The 26,265-nt window shown below is 45.1% G+C and overlaps 1 pseudogene; it reads right to left on the bottom strand.

Moving 5' to 3' along the window:
* Positions 1 to 1,513: 1,513 nt before the first annotated feature.
* LOC141084839 (ficolin-1-like) lies at positions 1,514 to 16,252 on the bottom strand (annotated as a pseudogene).
* Positions 16,253 to 26,265: the final 10,013 nt, after the last annotated feature.

Here is a 26,265-nt window from a genome sequence, read left to right as displayed (position 1 = left end):
GGCATTGTCTTCCCCCATCCCGTTGTGGCTCCTTTGCAGCTTTCGCTATTTCGATGGAACTTCAAGAAGTGTGAAAACACCAAAAGTCGCCAACATGTTTGTACAACTTTGTATTGCTGAAATATTTTGGGGTATTTAAACGTGTTTTATGCCATAATTCTGGCATAAACCTCATCATGAATTGGTGTCATTGGGTCCAATTCATCTTTTGTGGGGTTTTTCTTAAGATGCTTTTCTTTTTTTTTGCCTTCTGGCATTTGTTGACTTTTGTTTGTGCTAAATTCTTCAAAATGGCTCATGAATTTTGTGCAAAATAAAAAAGAAAATTGTTATATTTTTGGATTTATTTTGCCTGTTATGCCTTGCTCTAGCTTCTCGGGATCATTGGTTGGTCATAATAATTATCTAGTTGGTAAAATTATACATTGATCAGGTGGATGTTAGCTTTAATCTACAGTATATTAAAAATGTGTACATAGTAATGGATCTAACTTTATGAATTTAATTGTCTTTAATGCTAGAAAAATTAGATTGGGGCGGTGATGTGTTGGTTTTATGGTCATCACTGACATACAGGCATCAGGGGTTCCAAAGCAACTATCAAAATAGCCTCTGATCACACAGAAAAGCAGGGCCTTATATTTGAGTGTGAATAGGTTCTTGCTCAGTTACAAAGAGGGTGTCTATAATTAGGGCTGGACCCCCTTCTTCTTAAGGCTTTGTAGTGGCCTCATGGTCTTCTCACATCACTTTTTTCTACTGCAATAAGGCTACTTTCAGCGCTTGCCACAATCATACTCACAGTCACATCTCCCGTGGTTCCTTTCCGGCACCTTGTGCCTACTGGTATCATATTCACAATTACCATATAACAGTGCCTTTATGGCATGACTCTCCTCTTCACACTCAAGCAATAGAGACTCCTTCTGGTTTGGCTACTCTTCAATTCTTTGGGGTGGTTAAACTTGACTTCTGGAAGATGCACTCTTCATTGTCAGAAATAAGCCTCTTTCTTTTTCTCGACTTTAGCAATCCTTCTCTATCTCTCAGGAATGGTGGTACACCAACTGAAGCTCAGGCATGGAGTGCTTTTCATGTTTTTTTCTTGCATCTCTCTCTAAAGCCCTTTGGGTAGTGCACCTTGAGAGCGCAGGCTACTCACCCCTACTTCCTAGCTATGACGCAGACTCTTCTGTTGGGCAGCACAGCTTTTCCTCCTTCAGTCTGTCTGCTTTGCTCTGACGCTAGTATCTTCGTGCATTAACTCTAAACACATTGGATCATTCACTTCTGGTGAGCCGCATCTAAGACCTCTTGACCTTGGGCATTTCTCCCAAATACATCCTAGTAATTTGCCTATTTGTCGGGTCATTGGCAGCTTGTTTACACTGGTGTGGTTTATAGATAGAAGATCAAGGTCGTTTGGACAACGGTGACCAGACAGAATAATTCAGTAGAGAACATTTGTTTTATAATATTATACCAACCACAAGAGGTTACGTATACAAATGCGCCATATCTAGATCGTTTAATAAATTTTGGCAATATCAATTACATTTATCAGTAATTGGCTGCAAATTAACAAAGGCAATTTCTTTTATGCATTGGTGAGCGGAAAATAAATGGTGGTCTGAGACCAAAGATTGGCCGATACTTCTGACAATGGCTGCGGATTTAATAGGGTTTTTGTCAACCTTAGCATAAAGACAGCAGACACGTTAAACAAGCCTCAACTTCATTTCAGATCTTTTATAAGAATAGTGCTTCCCTTTTCCACTTTCCCAATTCACTCCATTGGCATAGCTGGTGTGCTTCCCTCTTAGATACTGTCCATTCAGATTGGATTTATGGCATCCTCCGTACCACCAAGCGCCTTTAGACTTTTCTGCACAATTTTCTGGAACATCATCATTGTCTCTGTCTTTGGTGGAGAAGGGGCGGTTGTTATGATAACTGAGAGAGTCACCTGTATAGACGATAGAAAAAGAATAAAAGCCAAGTGAAAAATAGTGCAGGCTACTTTTTAGCTTTGGAATCCCCTTTGTGTCGTCTCTCTTTACTCAGGCATTTAGTAAAATTTCAGAAAAAAAGGAGTGGGCCTGCATATGAAATTGAATAGATTAAATGTTTTACACCCTGAATGCTGGACTCACTTCTGATTTTCTTTTACCTTTTTGACGCAATAAAAGAGAACAGTTATCAGAAGATTCTTTTAAGGATTAGATGGAAGGTGGCAAACAAATAGCAAAAAATGCTTTAATAAGACGTGTTTGGATTACGCACACGATGAATGCTGAAAATACGTGGAAAAAGAGCTTACAATTTGCAATAAAATGCCATGCAAGTAAGGCTTTTGCTTACAGCAGGGCAGTCATTCGGCAAAATCTCGGTCACTATCTGTCATGCTTCTGGACTCGAACCCTTTATTCTGTGTTCAGCATCTCTTTCCGCTGAGCCACAACAGATACACCTTTTGTTTGGGTGTTTTAGTTCCGTTATCTTTGTTTCTGTCTGTTTTGGGTAACAGGTGTTTCTCATTTACTCTGTGTGTCTGTCCTATCACCTTTCAGGTGCAGCTTTAAATACCTTTCCCTACTAATGTTTCCTGCTGGTGATAAATTAATTCACTGTGCTGTAGTTTCTGTTGATTGCAGTAACTTTCTGTGTGATTCCTTTATTCCTTAGGAAACTGCTACTCTAGCGATCCTAACAGCTGTTAAGGACATCGAAGGTAAGCACTGTTGAGTGGGGGCACCATTATGTTATATTAGGGTGCCAACCTCTGCTGCCAGGCAGGGACAGAGAAGGGCTTTTCCTAGTCTGAACAAGGACCTGTCAGGTTCAGGTATTTGTCTTCCTGGTTTGTACATTACTCGTATGAATGTGCTTTGGTAGTCATAACACTTTGTTTGGACTCACTTTTTTTGGAGAGAGGTATTACATTTGTGCTGTGAGTTTTTGTCATGGTGTTTTGCAGTCTTAGCAATGTAGAAGTCTTTTTTTTATCTAAATCACCAGCAAATCATAGACCTAAAGTTGACAAAATCTGGTAAAAAAAAGAAAAAATTAAATAAGAAAAAAATCTAGAAAAAACACCTCCCAAGCCCTATTAATAGGGGGAAATGTCAAAAGGAGGCAAATTTCAAGCAGGGATTAAGTAGTGTATAGTGTCAGTCCTATACGTACCCTAATAGGTCCTTTTTGCTGTAGTCCTAACTACCAGTGGAGGTTGGCACCCTAAAATTTGATGTGGCGCCCCCCGCTCAACGTCGGCAGTCCCTCAATCACCCTGCATGCCCCTTTTGGAAAGAGCTGTAGCAATAATTCAACATATATCTGGAGCGCCCCTAGGGCCATGGGGATACTCGGTACCGGGCCGCTTCTTAAAGGGGATGTGTCACAGCGGCAGTGACCCGATCCATGGCCCTGGGCGTCCAATTAAAGGGGATATTTACAGGGGAAAAATAAAGAGTTTGTAAAGTGTTTGTGATGCCACCTGTGGTTTCTGGTCAGAGGTGACAAGCGCTGCAGTGCAGATCCTCTGGGACTGATGGTGTGATGCAGCAGAGTTGGTATAGCTCTCTACAGACAGAGCTTTGCCCCAGGGCAGATAAGACGGAAAGGATGCAGGCCACACAGTAGGATGTGGGTCGCCCCGTCCCAAGGCTGTGGGGTACTCGGTACCGGGTCGGTGTCAGGGGGAAAGTATCACGGCAGCTGTGACCCGGTCCGTGGCCCTGGGCGCCCAATGTCAATGGTGGTGTGTGGTTAATGATTTATAGGAATAGTTTGTGACGCCACCTGTGGTGTTCGGCAAGGGAGATGTTAAGCCGACGCTGCATACAGATCCTCTGGGACAGATGGTGGGATGCAGCAATGGTGGTATAGCCCTCCACAGGCAGGGCTGTTGTCCCAGGGCAGTGTAGATCTGGGGACACCTTGATGGTGTAGTGTTGTGAGTTCATTTTCCCCTTCACCATTGAGGTCTGATGAACTCCCTCTTCTGGTGAAGGAAGGTAGTGAGGCTGATTACCAAGCACCTGAGCAGGTAGATGATGACTGGGTGACGGGAATTGCTGACTGGATATAAGGCAGCCGACGCCCTTCTGCCTTGCTGGTGATTTCTCTGAGGGATTCTAGGAGACCAGTCTGATTCCTGCTCCTCAAAAGCTAAGTTTTCTGCTCTGCTTTTTGCATTTGTGTTTTGGTTTTGTTTTGCCTTGTTTTTCTGGATTTCTGCCATTCCCTGCTGGGGTGAGCTGAATTCCTTTTTGTCTTTTTGCTCTGTCTTCAGAAAATACCTGAGTACTGATATAGTCTTTTTGAAGCCTAGCGTCTTCAGGGCTTTTTTCCCTATCAGTCTGTTGGCTCATGTTTTGATAGGGTTTTTGCGGATTGCAGACAGCAGCTTTTCTATCCTGTCCTATTTAGTTAGCTTGGGCCCCATCATTTGCTCAGCCTATCTTTCTATCTGTGTTAGTGTTTTATCATCTTGCTTCACCGTCATTATATGTTGGGGGCTGCCTATTGCTTTGGGGTCTGCTCTGGGGCAATTTAGATTTCCCTTTCTGTCTTTAGGCTATGTAGTTCTCCGGCTGTGATCGAGGGGTCTAGGGCACCGTAGGAACCCCCCACGGCTACTGCTAGTTGTTGTTGATAGGTTCAGGGGTCTGCAATCCGATAGCTGCCAACTTCTCTGGCTTTCTGGACTTAGCTAGTATTTCTGTTTTTGCCTCCTACGGTGACTCATTCATAACAGTGTAGTGTCCGGCGCAGGGAATGTAGCAGTGCTGGCAGACGCAAGAAGGAATGGAGGACACCAGGGCTTGCAGTTTCAACGCTTTACTCACAGTTCTTGGTAACACTGGTGCCCGCTTCCATGCCGTGTCCTCTGGGGCAGAGACTCAATCAACCTCCCGGGCAAGTTAGGCTTCTCCTCTCCAACACTCCGCCAACATGTACCTTTCCTGAACGACTCCTCTATTGCGCCTTTTAGTGTGAAGAGCTCCAGTACCGTGGTTACTCTGAAGTTCCTCCTGTCAGATGTTCCTAACAACTCTACTTGTATGACAGACAGCTGTAGCCTGATCAGGGACCTCCTGGATCCCGGCTCTCTATCCGTGTTGCTGTTGTGTCCCAAGTCTTAGTTGGGAGTAGTGCATTTACAGCCAACTACTCCACCGGTGTCTGTTGCAGAACCATAAGTGTCCATACAACCTCCGGGACCGGGCTCTGGTCTTGCACTGAGAAACTATAGGCAGGGTTCCTCTTCCAACCCACAACTCCTCTCTGTTCTCCTACTCCTTCGTTCCGCACTGTTCCTTCTCTCTCTTATGGAAGCTTAGGTTGCAGTTCTACGTCTTTCTCCTTCTGTTCCTTTCCCGTGCCAGCTGGCTTAGATCACTGAGGCCGCTGCAGCACTCCTTCTGCTATTCCTCTCCATGGGAGATCTTTCCACTAAGACCAGTCCTCCGCCTCTCCTAACTGACTGTCTTCCACCGCCTGACCTCCCGTCAGGCTGACCTTCTGTCAGCCTGCTCTCCTTCTCTGGGACTCAACCCAGACTGACCTGTAATTCTAAACCTTCCCACTGTTTTATATGGATCTCCACTCCACCCACCTCATCTCGTGTTACGAAGCAAGGAACCACGAAAGGTGCTCTGCTACCCTTTAAGCATGAAGCCGCAATCTGGTCCATTGCTGAACTATCCTGTGTGTGGGTGCAGGTGTTGGAGTGTGGAAAGGAGTTCCCAACTTACCTAGTTGGTGGGGCACTACACCTTAGGAGAAGGTGCAGTACCTCTGTGGCGACTGAGCCTCAAGGGCGCCACAAATGCAGTTTCCAAAGCTTTACTCACAGTTCAATTGCATGCATGTGCCCGCTTGGCGCTGTGTCCTCCAGGTGAGGGGTCCAGCAAACTCCCAGACAGATGGAGAACACCCTTCCAGGACTCTTTTCAGTATATGCCTTTCCTGGCCGTCTCCCTGTGCTGATTTCCTCCCTTCTGTCCAGCACCTTCACAAGTAGTGTCCCAAGCCAGCAAACTCAGATCTTGTCAGGAATAACCTCTAGGTCCCTGGATCCTATGTGTCTGCCTTTTCAGCGAATAATTGTGGATTTGGCTGCAGCACTTGCAATGCTCGTAGCCTCTGGTTGATCTAGCTGATTCCGTTGTTCACTCCACTAGTTTTATGGCCAGTCCCTATACTGCGACCTGATCCCTCCACCCGACCTTAGCCGGCGTGGAATGAGCCCCACGGACAGTATGGTCACTGCCCGTGCCTCAAGGATCCCTTCCCTCTTCAGGGAGCTTCCTTCTGTCTCTTTCCTTCCCTGCAGCTCCTCCTGACAGGGAGCTTCCCTGCAGCTCCTCCTGAAAGGGAGCTGCTTCACACACGTCTTTCCACTTGTTCCCCTCCTGACAGACTCCTGACTAAACTCGCATCCCACTAGCTCCACCCAACACCCTTTACTACCTAGGCAGGGTTGAGATCCTCCTCCCGTAGGGTACAATCAGATGGCCTGCTGCTATAGGGTGTGTGTTGGGTGCAGGTGTTAGAGTCCTGTGAGGTGTCTCACCTTACCTGGGGAGGGGGACACCACACTTCTGGGTGAGGTGCAGAATCTCTGTGGCGACTTGACTCCCGTGGGGCGCTCACATCCAACATCCAGTTATATTTGTCTTTGATACCCCTATCTCTGACTCAAGAGGGAAGCTATATCACATGACATTTTGACATATCCCCCTATTAAAAGGGCTTGGGAGGTTTTTTTTTTTTCCTAGATTTATTATCTTATAATTGATTTTTTGCATTATCTATCACTCTTAATTAAAATAATTAAAAGTTAAATTTTATAGGCTTTTTGTTTTTTCTTTGGTTTTCTTTCTAAATCTATACCCACTGAATGCAACCTGTTTTTTTACCTAAAAAAACACCTTTCGCCTCTATATCTTTTTAGATTGTTGATAACCAATATGGTACTATTACAATTCTCACAGAGGCCTGAATGTCAAACCCACTTCGTTTCACTAGCACAGGCCCTGATGATAACAGCTCATTGAAGGTAGGGTTGGTCTGAGTCCTTATACTGGTGGACCTGTTAGATATTCTAGAATAGTGTTCCCTGTGGTTCTCCATGCCACAACCGCGTGACTGCTCTAGTAGCTTTGGATATTGATTTCCTATTAACAGGAAAGACATTACCTGCGTTGCCTCCAATGAAAGCGCCAAGTTGAAGCTTATAATTGTCATCTTCTCCAGACACAGCAAAGGAAGCATAAGATGCCGAAAGGTTATTATTTTCAAAATCTGTCAGATCAGCTCGAAATTCATGGATTCCTAGAAGGTTAAACATATAAATAATGAATGCATGAAGTTATGGACAGAGGATTCTGGTAGGGAACGGTCAGTGATGGAGTAGGTACCTGAAGAGGTGAGGTTGTGAATATGGTCATTCCCCAGCCAGAACTCACTCGACTGATTACCAAACCCTTGTTTGTAGTCATTCCAACCTCTGAAAAATTCACGCTGCCATCATACCGTCTCTGAAAAACCTATCAACAAGGAGAATTACCGTAAGTACCGTGTACCGTTCGGGATGAAGTAAGAGCTTCTGTTCAATGAGTCGCTTAGAAGAAATAAAAGCTGTTTCATCACTCACAATCCATCCTCCACCATCTGTGTCCATGTCACACAAGACTGTAAGGGGATTCTCTCCATCTGGACATATTTTGTACCAGCCACTGAGGAAATTCCCTTGTTGCTGCAATTCCTTGCAGTTTCGAGTATCTAGAAGAAATTAAAAGGTTTGGCGTGGAAATATAATGAATAAAATGCAATAAAATATTTTTAGCAATAAGTATGGTGAAAAATTCTGTGCAGATTTCTCAACTCTTCCCCCCAAAGTAATTTTTTGTTTCTGCCCTTTTGTATCCCTCCTACATTCTTGGAAGAGGCATAACTAATATTCCTTAACATAGCCATATAAGAATTTATTTTTTCCACGTCAACTTGTCATTTTGAATTCCATCATTTATTACATTACTATACAATGTGCTTAAAAAAAAAAAAACAGGGAAGAAAACTTCCAGTTGTGGTGAAATGGCGAAAAAAAAACTGTATTTCCGTCATTGGTATTTGTGTTTCATTTTTGCAGGGTACGGTGTTTGGTAAAAATGACCCGGCAATGACCATGATTATTGAGATCAGTATGATTACAGTGATAGCAAACTTGTATAGTTTTTGATTTAAATAATTTTAGTAGTTGAAACAATTCAGAACTGTGTAAAAAATTATTTTGTTTGCCATGTTATCATATCGATAACCTTTTTATATATATTTGCATTATTGGTGCTATTTGTAGACTTATTTTTTGTGTGGTGAGCTCATGTTTTTATTGATACCATTTTGGGATACGTATGATGATTTGATCACTTTTTACTGTATTTTTTTGAGAAATCGAAAAATAGCAATTCTGGCATTTTGACTATATGCACTTTACCAGACAAGTCAATTAATTTTAGATTTTAATAGATTGGACAATTATGTACATGATGGTACCAGATATGTTTAATTGCTTATTTATTATTTTATTTAATTATTGTTAAATTGGGAAAAGGGGGGAGGGGAAGCGAGGACTCAAACACTTAGATTTTTTTAAACACTTTTTTATATTTTAGTCTTCTTAGGGATCTTGAACCTGTGACATTTTCAGTATTCTATATACAGTAATTCCATTTATAGTATAATCAATGGTCTTCTTTGAAGCCCAGCCTAACTATTATATTACCCTAATGTAACAGTGTGACAAGGACTGTCATATACCTACCCCTGAAGACAACATTTATAATGTGAATACTAACATAAGGATGTATTGCGTTTTGTCGTGTAATGTAAAATGCATAGAACGTTATAGCTACTGATGATGCTGTGTGGTTACTGTAAGGTAACTCTGGTACACTCAGCTCAGGTTTAAGGAAAGCATAGTACATTGGTTAGTAGCTAGGCAATGATAGATAGGAACATTGGGGAAGATAGGAAATGGTGGGCCTAATAGTATGTTAGATAGCAAAGCAAGTTAGGATACAGTTGAATGCTTTGGCAATAGCCCATACTGAGAGGGGATAGAGTAAGCAAAAAGAGGAACACTTTCCTGTTTAGTCAGATAGAAGATAATAATATAACCAGATAGTGAGTTGTAAGTTCGTGTGAAGTTCAGGTTCAATTTGCAGTGGGCTGGAGGCACGTGGAGTATAAAGCTTGAGGTCATACCAAATTTCCTGCAGACATACCTGTAACGACCAGGACCAGGACCTATGGCTTGAACAAGATACTGAGGAGTGTGCCTCACTTCCTTCCATCGAGAGGAAGCCGGAAGAGGAAACACAAGAGGGAAATGTAATGGATCTGGGGAGTGCTGTGGTGCCGGACGAGAATTCCCTGGGGCTGACAGGTTGTTTAAGCGTAGGGATAATCTGAGCTGAACGTAAGCAGAGGCTTGAAATGTAATGTGTTAATTAAATTGGAACCGGAGGGTGCTGTGCCCAATACTGTGTGCTAAGGACTGATGTACTTGAACTGCCCAGTAAAGTTCATCCTGTTGAGACTAACTAGGTGTCCCCTGATGTGTGTGGTTGATCCTGAACCAAAGGACGTGGATGCAGCAGAGGCCTCTGGCCTGCAAGTGAGTACACTGCATTTTACATAGCACAACACTGACGGACTGGGACACTGTATATTTGTGGAATACCAGGGCGTGGAGAAGCAGCAGCTCGCCCAAGGCAGTCACCTCGAGCACCTCACACAAGGACTAAACCTATCCCTACTCCTAACCTCAACCTTATTCCTAGTGCTAACCCTAGTCCTATCCTTATTACAGTATGTAAAAAGTATGTAAAAGCTTAAAAGTTCATTATAACATTAATGATTTTTCTTTTGAAAGGGGACACTATTCCTAAAAAATGTGGGACAGCTTTACCAGCAGGCCTCTGTCTTTCGTCTCACAAAATCAGTTGTGAGGGGAGAGACGGGGAGCTGTAGAATATTCATTGCAGCTTTTGTCATCTCATTCAGTCTTGGCACTCATTGCACCAGTGCTTTGCCAGAAGAAGTGGCACTTGCCTTTGGCTCAGTGAAGATTTTTTAAGGCTGGAGACTGGTCTACCAATCTTCTCGACAATGGGACAGGACAAACATGTTGCACCTGCAGCATCTGTCATATTGGACGCCCCCTCTCCACACCACTGAGTCCAACATGTCTTTAATAATTATCATACCATCTTCAGTAATACCAACATTGGGGAGAATGCATTTTAAGCACATGGAAGCCAATGCAAAATAATATATACATACAGTGGGGAAAACAAGTATTTGATACACTGACGATTTTGCAAGTTTTCCCACCTACAAAGAATGGAGAGGTCTGTACACTTCACCTGTGAGAGACAGAATCTAAAAATAAAAATCAGAAAATCATATTGTGTGATTTTTACATAATTAAATTGCATTTTATTGCAAGAAATAAGTATTTGATCACTGATCAACCAGCAAGAATTCTGGCTCTCACAGACCTCCAACTCTGCACTTAATATCTGTATTAATTGCACCTGTTTGAACTCATTACCTGTATAAAAGACATCTGTCCACACACTCAATCAATCACACTCCAACCTCTCCACCATGGCCAAGACCAAAGAGCTGGCTAAGGACACCATGGACAAAATTGTAGTCCTGCAGAAGGCTGGGATGGGCTACAGGACATTAGGCAAGCAGTTTACTGATAAGGCAACAACTGCTGGAACAATTACTAGAAAATGGAAGACACACAAGATGACTGTCATCTTCTTCAGTCTGGGGCTCCATGCAAGGATTTCAAAGTGATTTACACTATAATAAATGGATGATAAAAGTAAATACTATTTTTAAGAAAATATTCAGAAATTCCAATATGTTGTCGTCACAGTTTCTACAGGGTGGGCAATTTATATGGATACACATAAATAAAATGGGAATGGTTGGTGATATCAACTTCCTGTTTGTGGCACATTAGTATATGGGAGGGGGAAACTTTTCAAGATGGGTGGTGACCATGGCGGCCATCTTGAAGTCGGCCATTTTGGATCCAATTTTATTTTTCCAATGGGAAGAGGGTCATATGACACATCAAACATATTGAGAATTTCACAAGGAAAACAATGGTGTGCTTGGTTTTAACATAACTTTATTCTTTCATGAGTTATTTACAAGTTTATGACCACTTATAAAATGTGTTCAAAGTGCTGCCCATTGTGTTGGATTGTCAATGCAACCCTCTTCTCCTTCTCTTGGCACACTGATAGCAACACCGCAGATGAAATGCTAGTCTAAGTGGGTCAGATTCCTTGTAGGAATGCTTGGATCTGACACCCATAATGTGTGGGTGCACCATCTTGCTGGAAAAACTCAGGGAACGTGCCATCTTCAGTGCATAAAGAGGGCAACACAAAGTGGATTGGTCGTCGTGGGCCAGTTGAATGTCCACCAAGGTCTCCCGATCTGACCCCCTTAGACTTTTATCTTTGGAGTCATCTGAAGGCGATTATCTATGCTGTGAAGACATGAGATGTGCAGCATCTAAAACAACGTATACTGGAAGCCTGTGCTAGCATTTCTTCTGCGGTGTTGTTATCAGTGTGTCAAGACTGGGAGAAGAGGGTTGCATTGCCAATACAACACAATGGGCAGCACTTTGAACACATTTTATAAATGGTCATAAACTTGTAAATAACTCATGAAAGAATAGTTACTTTAAAACCAAGCACACCATTGTTTTTGTGAAATTCTCAATAAGTTTGGTGTTACGTGACCCTCTTCCCATTGAAAAAAATAAAGTTGGATCCAAAATGGCCGACTTCAAAATGGCCGCCATGGTCACCACCCACCTTGAAAAGTTTTCCCCCTCCCATATACTAATGTGCCACAAACAGGAAGTTGATATGACCAACTATTCCCATTTTATTTAGGTGTATCCATATAAATGGCCCACCCTGTACATTGACTGTGGCTAGGGAACGTTGTGAGTGACAGCTCAGCCACCCTCTGGGATCTGGAGTGTGCTGGACTGTCATTGTTGTGAGTGACAGTCCAGTTACCCAATCTAATGCAGGGTGTGCTGGGTTGTGAACAGCTTGATTGACAGCCCTGCTGCTCAATGTAGTTTATTCTGTGGGTGTTTCCTCAGTTGCCTCCCATCCCTAATCATTTGCAAGGTATTTAGCTGGCTAGCTGCTGGTAGTCTGTGTCAGTTGTAGATTTGCTTTAGGTAGGTGTGTTTGCTTGCTCTGTGTCTGACTCTGATATTGCTGATTACCTTGGATTTTGTTATGACTACTCTTTTGGATTTCCCCTTCTGCTTTTGATGTACCCTCCTGGCATTTGACCCTGAACTGTTACCTGACCACACTTTTTGTATCACACCTCTGTGCTAGGAGCCCTCCTTGTAATTGACCCCTGATTGTTACCGGACCCACGCTTTTATTTAACCCCTCTGTACTAAGAGCCCTCCAGGTATTTGACCTCAGACCTCCTGACTACCATGCCTCGCGGCTTGCCAGTGAATAGTTTCTCAGCGTCACAGTTGTCTTATGACTTTCCAAGAATGATATAGTATGCTAAAGTGATAAAAGAGGACATCACTCCATTTGAGCTCCCATGGCATTGGAATGAGATGTGTAACAGATACAGGCGTCATAGTTGGATGACCACCTACTTTCCACCACTAAAGAACTACAGTTCTGTGGATTTCTCAGCATTGGCCTATTCCTTCAGTTTGGGCACTTACCTCTGTCTTGGCTCTTGATGGTTTCTCTTGTACCTGGCACAATTCTTAATAACAAGTAATAACAATGGCCCTATCTAGAGTGACTAACCACAGCCGTTAAACGACTGCCAATTGACTACATGCAATCCGATAGGCAGGCATTTACTGTCCTGTTTAGACAGGGTGACAACACTTCTACAGTACCTGCACCAAAATTACATTCATCACGCAGGCACCGACGCTGTAGCATGTCCGGATCTATAACACCCATGTTTTCATTTTATTTAGTCATGTAAATTTCTAGAGAAAAAAAAATGTCTTCCTCAAAATGGCGCAGTGCATAATTCGGAACAGAATCGATCCTACTGTGTAGGCGCGGCCAGCGCCATCTTGCTAGAGACAACTTTTAATTTCCTCTAGCAAAATGACACTTGCATGATGAATGTAATTTTTGTTTTGTTCCAAACAATAAGATATACAGTATACAAAATAAGGCGCAGACCAGTGATGGATCAGTGACCTGTCATAAGCCCATACAGATGGATATGTAAGCAGAGCACTACATAAAGACCCCTCACAGCCCCTCCCACAGGCCACCCACAGTCGTTCCCACAGGTCGCCCTGGAGCACGAGAGTCTCATTAACTCAGAACTGAAAATAAAGATTAAACAACAACCACAAGATGGATTTCATCACCAGGTATCATTTTTTCTTTTTTATCAGTATAACGGCGCCAACCTGACACTGCCTGTAGGTTACTGTGCACAATCCTGCTAACAGGCTCCCCTTAATCCCTTTCAGACATTGGGCGTAATAGTAAGCCGATGTTGGACTCCCTCCCTTTGATGTGGGCTCCGGCGGTGAGCCCACATCTTTCCTGGCTCATATCAGCTGTTTTGGACAGCTAACATGTACCTGGAACAGCCGCAGGTGGGATCGCGATCCTACTGCGGCTATTAACCCGTTAAATGCCGCTGTCAAACGCTGACAGCGGCATTTAACATGCACATCCGGCTCGCGGGTCACCGATGGGTTAGCATGACAACCAGAGGTCTCCTGAAGACCTTTTATGATTGTCACTGCCGGTTTAGTATGAGCTCCGCCTGGTGGTTGGCGCTCATAGCAAGTGAGGTATTCTGCTACATAAAAGTGATCTGATCATTGCCTCTATGTAGCAGAGCCGATTGGGTTATGGCAGCTTCTAGTCTCCCATGGAGACTATAGAAGCATGAAAAAAGTGAAAAAAAGTTTTTAAAATATAAAAAAATATGAAAAGTTCAAATTACCCCTCTTTCGCCCCATTTAAAATAAAACAAAAAAAAAATCAAACATACACATATTTGGTATTTCTGTCTTCAGAATCGCCCAATCTATCAATAAAAAAAGGATTAACCTGATCGCTAAATGGCGTAGCGAGAAAATAATCAAAACGCCAGAATTACGGTTTTTTGGTTGCCGCGACATTGGATTAAAATTCAATAACGGGCGATCAAAAGAACATATCTGCACCAAAATGGTATCATTAAAAATGTCAGCTCGGTGCGCAAAAAATAAGCCCTCACCCAACCCGAGATCACAAAAAATGGAGACGCTATGGATATCGGAAAATGGCGCAATTTTTTTTTTTTTTTTTTTACAAATTTTGGTGTCTATGAACTTGTAATGACCTGGAGAATCATAACGGCAGGTCAGTATTAGTATATAGTGAACCTAGTAAAAAAGCAAAATAAAAAAAACAAATGTGGGATTGCACTTTTGTTTGTAATTTCAATTTTTTTCCCGTTTTCCAGTACACGATACGTTAAAACCAATGGTGTCGTTCAAAAGTACAACTCCTCCCGCAAAAAAAAACCAAGCATTCACACGGCCATATTGACGGAAAAATAAAAAAAAAATTATGGCTCTGGGAAGAAGGGGAGCAAAAATGAAAACGCAAAGCCGAAAATACCTCTGGTTACGAAGGGGTTAAAGGAACGTGTCACCATGAAAATGAAGCCTAATCTGGCCGCGGTCATGTGAATAGCACCTAAAACACATACCTGTTATAGTCCGTGAAAACTACATACATAAAAACCAACAGACGACCCCCTGCCTGTAGTGTTTCACATGTGCTTCACTTGGTGCATTTCTTCCCTACAGACTTACATGGGGAGACAAAAAAAAAAAAGTGCACTGAAACAATGAGGAAGGAAAGATAATCCGGCTTCGCTGCTAAAAATTTAAAAACCTTTGTTCCCAATTTTTTATTTATTTTTTTTTTAAACAGAGGACGGCGCAAATGGATGAGCGGGTGCAGAAAAATCTATGAACAAACCCGACGCGTTTCGAACACTGTGACGTGTTCTTAAACCCGTTATCCCCGTCTACGCTTCCTTCGTTTTTTTTTTTTTTTTTTAAATTTGGAATAAAGGTTTTTCAATTTGTAACATCGAAGCTGGATTATCTTTCCTTCTTCATGGTTTGTGGGGTCTGGCAGGGACTCAATCCTTTGCTTCGCCGAAGGAATTCGGCCGGGTATCTACACAAGGGGGAGCGGAAATGATTTCTTTGCACTAAAACAAGGCAGAATGAAAGCTATTCTTTAGTAAAAAAAAATGCATAAAAAAATGCTGCTTCATATCTGAAACCAAAAATGCATCAAATAAAAAGGAAAACGCATGAAAAAATACAGGAAAAAAAACAGATTAATCAGATGTTATTCTGTATTCTACTGCTAAAGACATATTTCTGCCACTTCCCTTTAGTGGGGTCTGAGTAGGAGCGAGCCTGTTCCGATCAGAGTTTATGACATCTCTTCTATTTTTAAACAGCAGGAAAGTATGATATAAAGTGATATTCCAAAAGTTTACACAAACTAAATATAACTGTATATCTTGTGTAACTCGGACGATGTTTTATCGGACAGCGCTCGGACCAATCTTATACTATAGGGTGGATTCAGATCTGCGTTTTTTTTCTACACACCGAATCGGACCATGAGCACCCCTTCAAGTCTGTGAGTGAGTGTAAAAAAACTTCGGACTGCAATCGGATGTCATCCAAATGCAGTCTGATTTACGCAGAAACAAACAATGGAGAAGATGGAGAAATTAAGTTCTCCCTCTTCTCCACAGTTGTGCTATGAGTCGCTCATCCGAGAGACTTGGATCACAGTAAACACACCCTCGGATCAGAGTTTGAGTAAAGTGTTATTTACATGATCGACCCGATTATCATAACTTGTGTGACCCCAACCTGTAAGTGTTTTTTTAATTCCTGCCTAGTGTCTTAGCTGCTCATAAGGCATTACTCACCTGGACAAGCGTCCTCAGCACTTCTAATACAGGATACCAGGCAGAGCACCGTGACCACAGAAGTCCACATCGTCACCACACTCACCGTCTGACTTCCAGCTATCCTACTGCAATGGGTTTTTGTCTGCACCCTCTTAGACAAACATCCATGTGTTTCCTCATTTATATAATTGTCTCTTGATGATATTAAAGCACAGTGAAGTCTTTGTTCTTCTTACGCTAATAACTTCTTAACAAATATCCGTGAAATATCCGGCATGTCTCAATCCGGTTCCTTTATTAATTTGTATTAAGCATTTAACTCACACAAGACCGGCTATTCGACATATTACTAAATTTCCATTTTTTGGGTTGACATTAAATAAATAAAATTAATCTAAACACATATCAATCAGAGAGATACAGAAAGAATATCAACTTCTCAATATTTGCCATTCCAATATTACACAACTCATTCTTTTCTTTTAGTTTACGCTTTTCAAAATTCCTGTCCAAGGACAATGTGTAAGATGATCGCACTGTTAGGACTCGTTCCGTTGTCCTTTTTTCTTGTACAAGTGTTATCCGTGTTTTTAATGGATTGCACTTATACATATAAACATAAACATTTGGCACTCGTATTTGATTCCAGACATTGTTTTTAGTAGTTATGAGCGTATGTGCTGGGATAAGGTGTTAAATGAGCATGCTCGAGTGCTAACCGAGTGTCTTCGGCGTGCTCCAATAATATGCTCGAGTCCTCACGTTCACTCATCACTATCAAAAAATAATGTCTTGAATCATCTACGAGTGCCAAATGTTTATGTTTATTGAATAATGGGATTGGACCCACCTACCAGAAGTGCCGTGTTCTGTTCTTTATAGCACTAGTGCATATGACAGTCCGTGGGGCTGTTCACGTCAGATTTTGTTCCTCGGACCGAGAGGTTTGTGCAAAATTGCTGAAAAATGTCCACTATTGATCCGAGGGGCGGATCAAAAGTCGGCAATGCAAGTCTTTGGGTCCGTGAAAAAAATCAGATAGCACTTGGATGCTATCCTCCGCGTGTTGTCCATTTTTCAATGACTGATAGGTGGAGAAACTTTTTTTTTTTCTCAACAGTGAAAAAAACTGATAAAGTTCTGTTCAAACTTTGATGAGACTCTGTTAAAAACTCGGGCCGTTTTTCTTATATGTGCAAAAAAATGACATCTGAACGAGGCACCGGTGTCATCAGTGTGTCTGTTTTTACCATCAGTGTCATCAGTGTGTCTGTTTTTACCATCAGTGTCATCAGTGTGTCTGTTTTTACCATCAGTGTCATCAGTGTGTCTGTTTTTACCATCAGTGTCATCAGTGTCTGTTTTTACCATCAGTGTCATTAGTGTTTTTCACAGGTGGATAAATGAATTACAAAACTTCTCCTCTACTTAGCAATGTTAAATAAGACCTGCACACGAATGGCATCCACGTCCTGTACATGTTTCCACAGACCGGTACACTTGTATAGGCGCTTTTCATCCATGCTGCTATCATCCGAGTGCAATCAGACATCTGCAGACTCAAACAATGGAGAAGATGGAGAGATTAAACTCTCCATCTTTTCCACATCTGCGCTGTTTCTCGCCTTCGAGAGAATCGGATCACAATAAACTGACACTCAGATCAAACTCTGATCAGCGAGTCATTTACATAATTGATCCTATTCACTAGTGGAGCCTCACATGGGCCCCAATCAGCTGCTGAAACATCTTGTGTATCTCCATCCTCACCTCTCAGTGTTGATAATGCCACTTGATCTATGGGGTAGGAAACAAAGCTTCCAGCCATTGTGGAGTCACCAGGACTATCCTAATTTGATGGCTCAGTCTCACCATCCTGGGCTTCAAATACTCACCTCTCTTCAACATCTTCATTGCTACAGAGCTCCTCCTCCTCAGGGGTGGGAAATAGGGGTAGGACGGACCCCAAGTCTCAAACCAATGATCTCATGTTCACAGGGAGAAGCTCTAGCAATGAGCCACAATGAAGTAGACAGGAGACTTTGGTAATCTTGAGCTGTATTGCAGTTAGTGAACCCAGAAGCAGATTTTACTTTTATACACAGAGATACATTGTATATAGCAGTGTATTTCTATGTATTTGTATTCTACATGGGAAGAAAAAGTAAATTTTTTTTGTTCCTCTAAGGCCGGGATCACACATGCGAGAAACACAGCCATGTCTTGCATGTTAATACCCGGCATTACCGCCAGTACTCGGGAGCGGAGCGTGCGGCTCCATGCATTGCTATGCGGCTGAGCGGTGGATACCGCGTCCCCACGCTGCCCCGGCACGACACACAGCACCCGGCTCCTTCATGACTTACCAGCTCAGACTCAGGCATATCATCATCACATGCCGGCAGTAATCTGTGACATGGTCTGCCCTGCCACCCTTCCTCTTTTTGCCTACCTGACCTGCTAGCACAGACAACAGTCTGTCAAATAATTCTGGTTTTCTCTAATGTGAATTTGGCCGTACTTTCTACAATAAAGGGCGGCATTATCCGAAATACCCTGACTAAGTCTAGTTATGAAGTGATCTCATGGGTCCACCCACAACCCTGTGTTAACTTTAACGGTGACTGATGTAGGTCCGCTATTAGGACCGAAACGTTTCCGTTTTACACTCATAGTATAAAGCAGCCCTACATACAGTATAATGCAGCCCCCACAAACACACTCATAGTATAAAGCAGCCCTACATACAGTATAATGCAGCCCCCCCACAAACACACTCATAGTATAAAGCAGCCCTACATACAGTATAATGCAGCCCCCCACAAACACACTCATAGTATAAAGCAGCCCTACATACAGTATAATGCAGCCCCCACAAACACACTCATAGTATAAAGCAGCCCTACATACAGTATAATGCAGCCCCCCCACAAACAAACACAGTATAGTGCAGTGCCCAGACTCACACACAAAACACTTACCTCCTCCTTGTTCCCCAGCTGCTCTGGCTTCTGCAGAGTGTCTCATCAGAGGGGGAGCGATGGGAGAGGGAGCATCACATGATGCTCTCTCCTCCATCACTGCTTTCAACTTTATCAGCATCTATGATGCCGATAAGTTGAATGTGCGATGCGGAGAGGGGGTGGCACTGGTGGGCCCTAGGCGTCTGGCTGCCCATAACTCTGGCCCTGTCAGCATTTATAGTGTTAAACCTTTCCCCCTACAGGTCTCAATGGGAATAAAGAAACCATTCTGTAACTATGAAAAATCAATGCTGGGTAAGGGTGTCATCTCGTGGCAGATTTATATTATTACAACATAACAAATTATAACTGTATACTGACATCTTGTGGTGAAAGTAATAAATACACTCTGAAACTGCTCCATATACAGGTGCTACTCACAAAATTAGAATTTCATCAAAAAGAGAATTTATTTCAGTTCTTCTATACAAAATGTGAAACTCATATATTATATAGAGTCATTACACACAGAGTGATCTATTTCACGTGTTTATTTCTGTTAATGTTGATGATTATGGCTTACAGCAAATGAAAACCCAAAAGTCATTATCTCAGTAAGTTAGAATAATTAAGCGTTTAAAAAGGTCCCTTAGTCTTTTTCCGTAGCTCCACAATCATGGGGAAGACTGCTGACTTGACAGATGTCCAGAAGGCAGTCACTGACACACTCCACAAGGAGGGGAAGCCACAAAAGGTCATTTCTAAAGAATCTGGATGTTCACAGAGTGCTGTATCCAAGCATATTAATGGAAAGTTGAGTGGAAGGAAAAAGTGTGGTAGAAAAAGGTGCACAAGCAACCGAGATAACCGCAACCTTGAAAGGATTGTTAGGAAAAGGCCATTCAAAAATTTGGAGAGATTCACAAGGAGTGGACTGCTGCTGGAATCATTGCTTCAAGAGCCACCACACACAGACATATCCAGCACATGGGTTACAAGTGTCACATTCCTTGTGTCAAGCCACTTATGACCAATAGACAACGCCAGAAGCGTCTTACCTGGGCCAAGGAGAAAAAAAAACTGGACTGTTGCTCAGAGGTCCAAGGTGTTGTTTTCAGATGAAAGTAAATTTTGAATTTCATTTGGAAATCGCGGTCCCAGAGTCTGGAGGAAGAGTGGAGAGGCCACAATCCAAGCTGCTAGAGGTCTAGTGTGAAGTCTCCACAATCAGTGATGGTTTGGGAAGCCATGTCATCTGCTGGTGTAGGTCCACTGTGTTTTATCAAGACCAAAGTCAGGGCAGCTGTGGCACCTCATCCAAAGGGGTGATATCCCACCCTCAGGTAAGGAGGGATTACCACCCAGGACTCTTGACACTGCACTCAACACACACACTAGCTAGTCAGGGCACCTGGGCGTACCCTTCGGGAGGATGGCCTCATCCCTGACTGGCTAGGAAAGGGTGTAGGGGGGTTAGTGTAGAAGGTAGGTAGAGTGGGAGGAGCTTAGGTAGTGGAGTGATAGTTAGGCATCCAATCAGAGTGAGAAAGGTGACGGTGGGAAGACCTAGTTCTAAGGTAAAGAGATCCTTCCAGAAACTAGTCAGTTGGTGACAGGCCCACCGAGAGAGCAGGATTGCTGTAGGGGACTGTGGGTGGAAAAGAGAGAAACATCTTAACCACGCTCCTGGACTAGGAAGAAGGGGTCCTAGGGGCACGGGTAGTGCGACTGGCCACCCGTGGTGCCCGCATCCTAGAAGGGAAGGACCAGGCCAGAGCGAAGGAGCCGGCCCCTGAAACTAGTGGAGGATTACAAGACTCAGCTGGCAAGCCAGAGGTAACTTTAAGTGCCTCAGCCACAGCCACAAGCACCCTCCAAAAGGCAGCGGTATGAGTAACGGACCTCGGGGCCTGACCCACGTCGCCTGAGGAGATCCGTGGCTGCCAGCTGGGGGCACTACTTGTGAAGGCACAGGGCAGGGAAAGTAAGGAGAATTCAGCGCATAGACACGGCCTTGAGAGAGACACAAGGAGGAGTCCTGAAAGGTGTACCCAATCTGCCTGGGAGTTTGCCGGACCCCTCTTTCGGAGGACGCAGCTCTAAGTGGACCAACGTGTACACGAAACTTTTGAGTAAAAACCCAGAAACTGCACCCAACCGTGTCCTTTGAGTTATTTTACAACTGCCTGCCTCACACTGGAAACTCTACCATCAGTCACCAGCTCAACTGCCCTGGGACACAGCTCTACCCGTGGAGAGCTTCACCATCTTAGCTGCTAAATCATCATCCCAGAGGGTCTGCATTGCAGCGTCGGCTATCCTAGCCGAGAACCACGGGTGGCGTCACGATTCCCCTTTTCCTAATTCATTTTCCTACCATCTTCCCCTTCATCTGAACTTCCATCATCTACACTGGACACCCAGGGCCACGGACCAGGTCACTATCACCACCGTGACACACTTCCCCTTTGAAAGAGCCTGATCAGCCCGGTACCGAGTACCCCCCGGCCCTGCGGGGCGTTCCACGGCCATCTACCAGTAAATTTTAGAGCATTTCATGCTTCCCTCTGCCAACAAGCTTTTTGGAGATGGCAATTTCATTCTCCAGCAGGACTTGGCACCTGTCCACACTGCCAAAAGTACCAATAGCTGGTGTAAAAACAACAGTATCACTGTGCTTGATTGGCAGCAAACTCACCTGACCTTAACCCCATAGAGCAGGGGTGGGCAATTAATTTTCCCGAGGGGTCACATGAAAGACCATGACTATTGTGGAGGGCTGAACCAATACACCAAAATTAATTCTTCTCAATATTAATATCGATATTTTATCATTATTATATTATTGTCAATTTTATTCATATTAATTGTATCAGAATTGTATATTGAGCAAAATTAAGTATGCTGACATCCGCCTATATATCGTTTGAACCCGAGCACAGCCCCTTCTGTATATCATATGAGCACCCCAACATCCCCTTGTATGCGTTATGAGCCCCACACAGCCTCCCTATATACACTGCATGAGCCCCACACAGCCTCCCTATATACTGCATGAGCCCCACACAGCCTCCCACATATACAGCATGAGCCCTACACAGCCTCCCTATACACTGGTGAACAACTTGTGCAGGCAGCAAGGATTTGGATTCTTGGACCATGGCATGAATCACCTCTACGATGGACTTCTCGCAAGAGATGGGATACACCTCACAAAACCTGGGAAACACACATTCGCCAGAAGACTTGCCACACTCATCAGGAGGGCTTTATACTAGAAGAAGAGGGGATGGGAAGAAAAACAGCAGACAAGAACATGCAGCCAGGGCCGCCATCAGGGCATGACAGCCCTTACTGCTGTATGGGGCCCGATGAACATCAGTACAGAAGGGGGCCCGCAGATCAGGGGCCCCGCTCCTGTGCTGCCAGTCATCGGGCCCCAAGTGCTGTGCGTCATAGGGGCACCGGGCAGGCCCCATGTGTGTGCTGCGATCGGGCCTGCAGCGCACACATCAGCAGAGCCGCCACAGCACCTGACATCCCAAAGATAGAGAAGAGCTGAAGGACCTGTGGTGACGTCATCATTATCACAGGCCTTCAGCATTGATCAGATCCGCCCCCTGATCACATGACGATGACGTCACTACAGGTCCTTTCAGCTCACACAGCAGCAGCTCCATCTTCAGCGCAGGAGCGAGGTCAGGTAAGAAGAAAGTTTTTATTTTTGAAAGGGGCAATATGTATCCCTGGCAGAATGGAGACACGGGGGCAGGATTGGAGACACACAGGGGCAAATATGGAGAAGGGGCAGGATTGGAGTCACACAGGGGCAAATATGGAGACAGGGGGCAGGATTGGAGACACAGGGGCAAATATGGAGACAGGGGGCAGGATTGGAGTCACACAGGGGTAAATATGGAGACAGGGGGCAGGATTGGAGACACAGGGGTAAATATGGAGACACGTGGGCAGGATTGGAGACACACAGGGGCAAATATGGAGACAGGGGGCAGGATTGGAGTCACACAGGGGCAAATATGGAGACAGGGGGCAGGATTGGAGACACAGGGGCAAATATGGAGACGGGGCAGGATTGGAGACACAGGGGCAAATATGGAGACAGGGGGCAGGATTGGAGTCACACAAGGGCAAATATGGAGATGGGGCAGGATTGGAGACATACAGGGGCAAATATGGAGACAGCGGGCAGGATTGTAGTCACACAGGGGCAAATATGGAGACAGGGGGCAGGATTGGAGACACGGGCAAATATGGAGATAGGGAGCAGGATTGGAGTCACACAGGGGCAAATATGGAGACAGCAGGCAGGATTGTAGTCACACAGGGGCAAATATGGAGACAGGGGGCAGGATTGGAGACACAGGGGCAAATATGGAGACGGGGCAGGATTGGAGTCACACAGGGGTAAATATGGAGACGAGGCAGGATTGGAGACACACAGGGGCAAATATGGAGACAGGGGGCAGGATTGTAGTCACACAGGGGCAAATGTGGAGACGGGGCAGGATTGGAGTCACACAGGGGCAAATGTGGAGACCGGGCAGGATTGAAGTCACACAGGGGCAAATGTGGAGACAGGGGGCAGGATTGGAGACACAGGGGCAAATGTGGAGACAGGGGGCAGGATTGGAGTCACACAGGGGCAAATATGGAGACAGGGGGCAGGATTGGAGTCACACAGGGGCAAATATGGAGACGGGGCAGGATTGGAGACACAGGGGCAAATATGGAGACAGCGGGCAGGATTGTAGTCACACAGGGGCAAATATGGAGACGGGGCAGGATTGGAGACACAGGGGCAAATATGGAGACAGTGGGCAGGATTGTAGTCACACAGGGGCAAATATGGAGACGGGGCAGGATTGGAGACACACGGGCAAATGTGGAGACATCGGGCAGGATTGTAGTCACACAGGGGCAAATGTGGAGACAGGGGGCAGGATTGGAGTCACACAGGGGCAAATGTGGAGATGGGGCAGGATTGAAGTCACACAGTGGCAAATGTGGAGACAGGGGGCAGGATTGGAGTCACACAGGGGCAAATATGGAGACTGGGGGCAGGATTGGAGTCACACAGGGGCAAATGTGGAGACAGGGGGCAGGATTGGAGTCACACAGGGGCAAATGTGGAGACAGGGGGCAGGATTGGAGTCACACGGGCAAATGTGGAGACAGGGGGCAGGATTGGAGTCACACAGGGGCAAATATGGAGACAGGGGGCAGGATTGGAGTCACATAGGGGCAAATGTGGAGACAGTGGGCAGGATTGGAGTCACACGGGGCAAATGTGGAGACGGGGGCAGGATTGGAGACACACAGGGGCAAATATGGAGACAGGGTGCAGGATTGGAGACACACAGGGGCAAATATGGAGACAGGGGGCAGGATTAGAGACACACAGGGCCAAATATGTAGATACGGGGGCAAAATGCAAGACATGGGGGTAGAATGCAAGACATGGAGGCAGAATGCAGACATGGGGGCAAAATGCAAGACATGGGGCAGAATGCAAGACATGGGGACAGAATGCAAGACATGGGGGTAGAATGCAGACATGGGGACAGAATGCAAGACATGGGGACAGAATGCAAGACATGGGGGCAGAATGCAAGACATGGCAGAATGCAGACATGGGTGCAGAATGCAGACATGGGTGCAGAATGCAGACATGGGGGCAGAATGCAAGACATGGGGGCAGGCAGAATATGACAGTGAGACACAGGAGGGGGCTGAATGTGACAGTGAGACATGGGGCAGTCTGCCCCCATGTCTGCATTCTGCACCCATGTCTGCATTCTGCACCCATGTCTGCATTCTGCACCCATGTCTGCATTCTGCCATGTCTTGCATTCTGCCCCCATGTCTTGCATTCTGTCCCCATGTCTGCATTCAGCCCCCATGTCTGCATTCTGCCCCCATGTCTTGCATTCTGTCCCCATGTCTTGCATTCTGCCCCATGTCTTGCATTTTGCCCCCATGTCTGCATTCTGCCTCCATGTCTTGCATTCTACCCCCATGTCTTGCATTTTGCCCCCGTATCTACATATTTGGCCCTGTGTGTCTCTAATCCTGCCCCCTGTCTCCATATTTGCCCCTGTGTGTCTCCAATCCTGCACCCTGTCTCCATATTTGCCCCTGTGTGTCTCCAATCCTGCCCCCTGTCTCCACATTTGCCCCTGTGTGACTCCAATCCTGCCCACTGTCTCCACATTTGCCCCTATGTGACTCCAATCCTGCCCCCTGTCTCCATATTTGCCCCTGTGTGACTCCAATCCTGCCCCCTGTCTCCACATTTGCCCCTATGTGACTCCAATCCTGCCCCCTGTCTCCATATTTGCCCCTGTGTGACTACAATCCTGCCCACTGTCTCCACATTTGCCCCTATGTGACTCCAATCCTGCCCCCTGTCTCCATATTTGCCCCTGTGTGACTCCAATCCTGCCCCCTGTCTCCACATTTGCCCGTGTGACTCCAATCCTGCCCCCTGTCTCCACATTTGCCCCTGTGTGACTCCAATCCTGCCCCCTGTCTCCACATTTGCCCCTGTGTGACTCCAATCCTGCCCCCTGTCTCCATATTTGCCCCTGTGTGACTCCAATCCTGCCCCCTGTCTCCACATTTGCCCCTGTGTGACTTCAATCCTGCCCCGTCTCCATATTTGCCCCTGTGTGACTCCAATCCTGCCCCCTGTCTCCACATTTGCCCCTGTGTGACTACAATCCTGCCCGATGTCTCCATATTTGCCCCTGTGTGTCTCCAATCCTGCCCCGTCTCCATATTTGCCCCTGTGTGACTCCAATCCTGCCCACTGTCTCCATATTTGCCCCTGTGTCTCCAATCCTGCCCCCTGTCTCCATATTTACCCCTGTGTGACTCCAATCCTGCCCCCTGTCTCCATATTTGCCCCTGTGTGTCTCCAATCCTGCCCCCTGTCTCCATATTTACCCCTGTGTGACTCCAATCCTGCCCCCTGTCTCCATATTTGCCCCTGTGTGTCTCCAATCCTGCCCCGTCTCCATATTTGCCCCTGTGTGACTCCAATCCTGCCCACTGTCTCCATATTTGCCCCTGTGTCTCCAATCCTGCCCCCTGTCTCCATATTTACCCCTGTGTGTCTCCAATCCTGCCCACGTGTCTCCATATTTGCCCCTGTGTGACTACAATCCTGCCCGCTGTCTCCATATTTGCCCCTGTGTGACTCCAATCC

Source organism: Dendrobates tinctorius, unplaced genomic scaffold, assembly GCF_039654945.1.
Source record: "Dendrobates tinctorius isolate UK_male_01 unplaced genomic scaffold, ASM3965494v1 ptg000027l, whole genome shotgun sequence".
NCBI lineage: Eukaryota > Metazoa > Chordata > Amphibia > Anura > Dendrobatidae > Dendrobates > Dendrobates tinctorius.
Note: the sequence above shows the minus strand (reverse complement) of the source record. Positions and strands in the feature narration are given on the sequence as shown.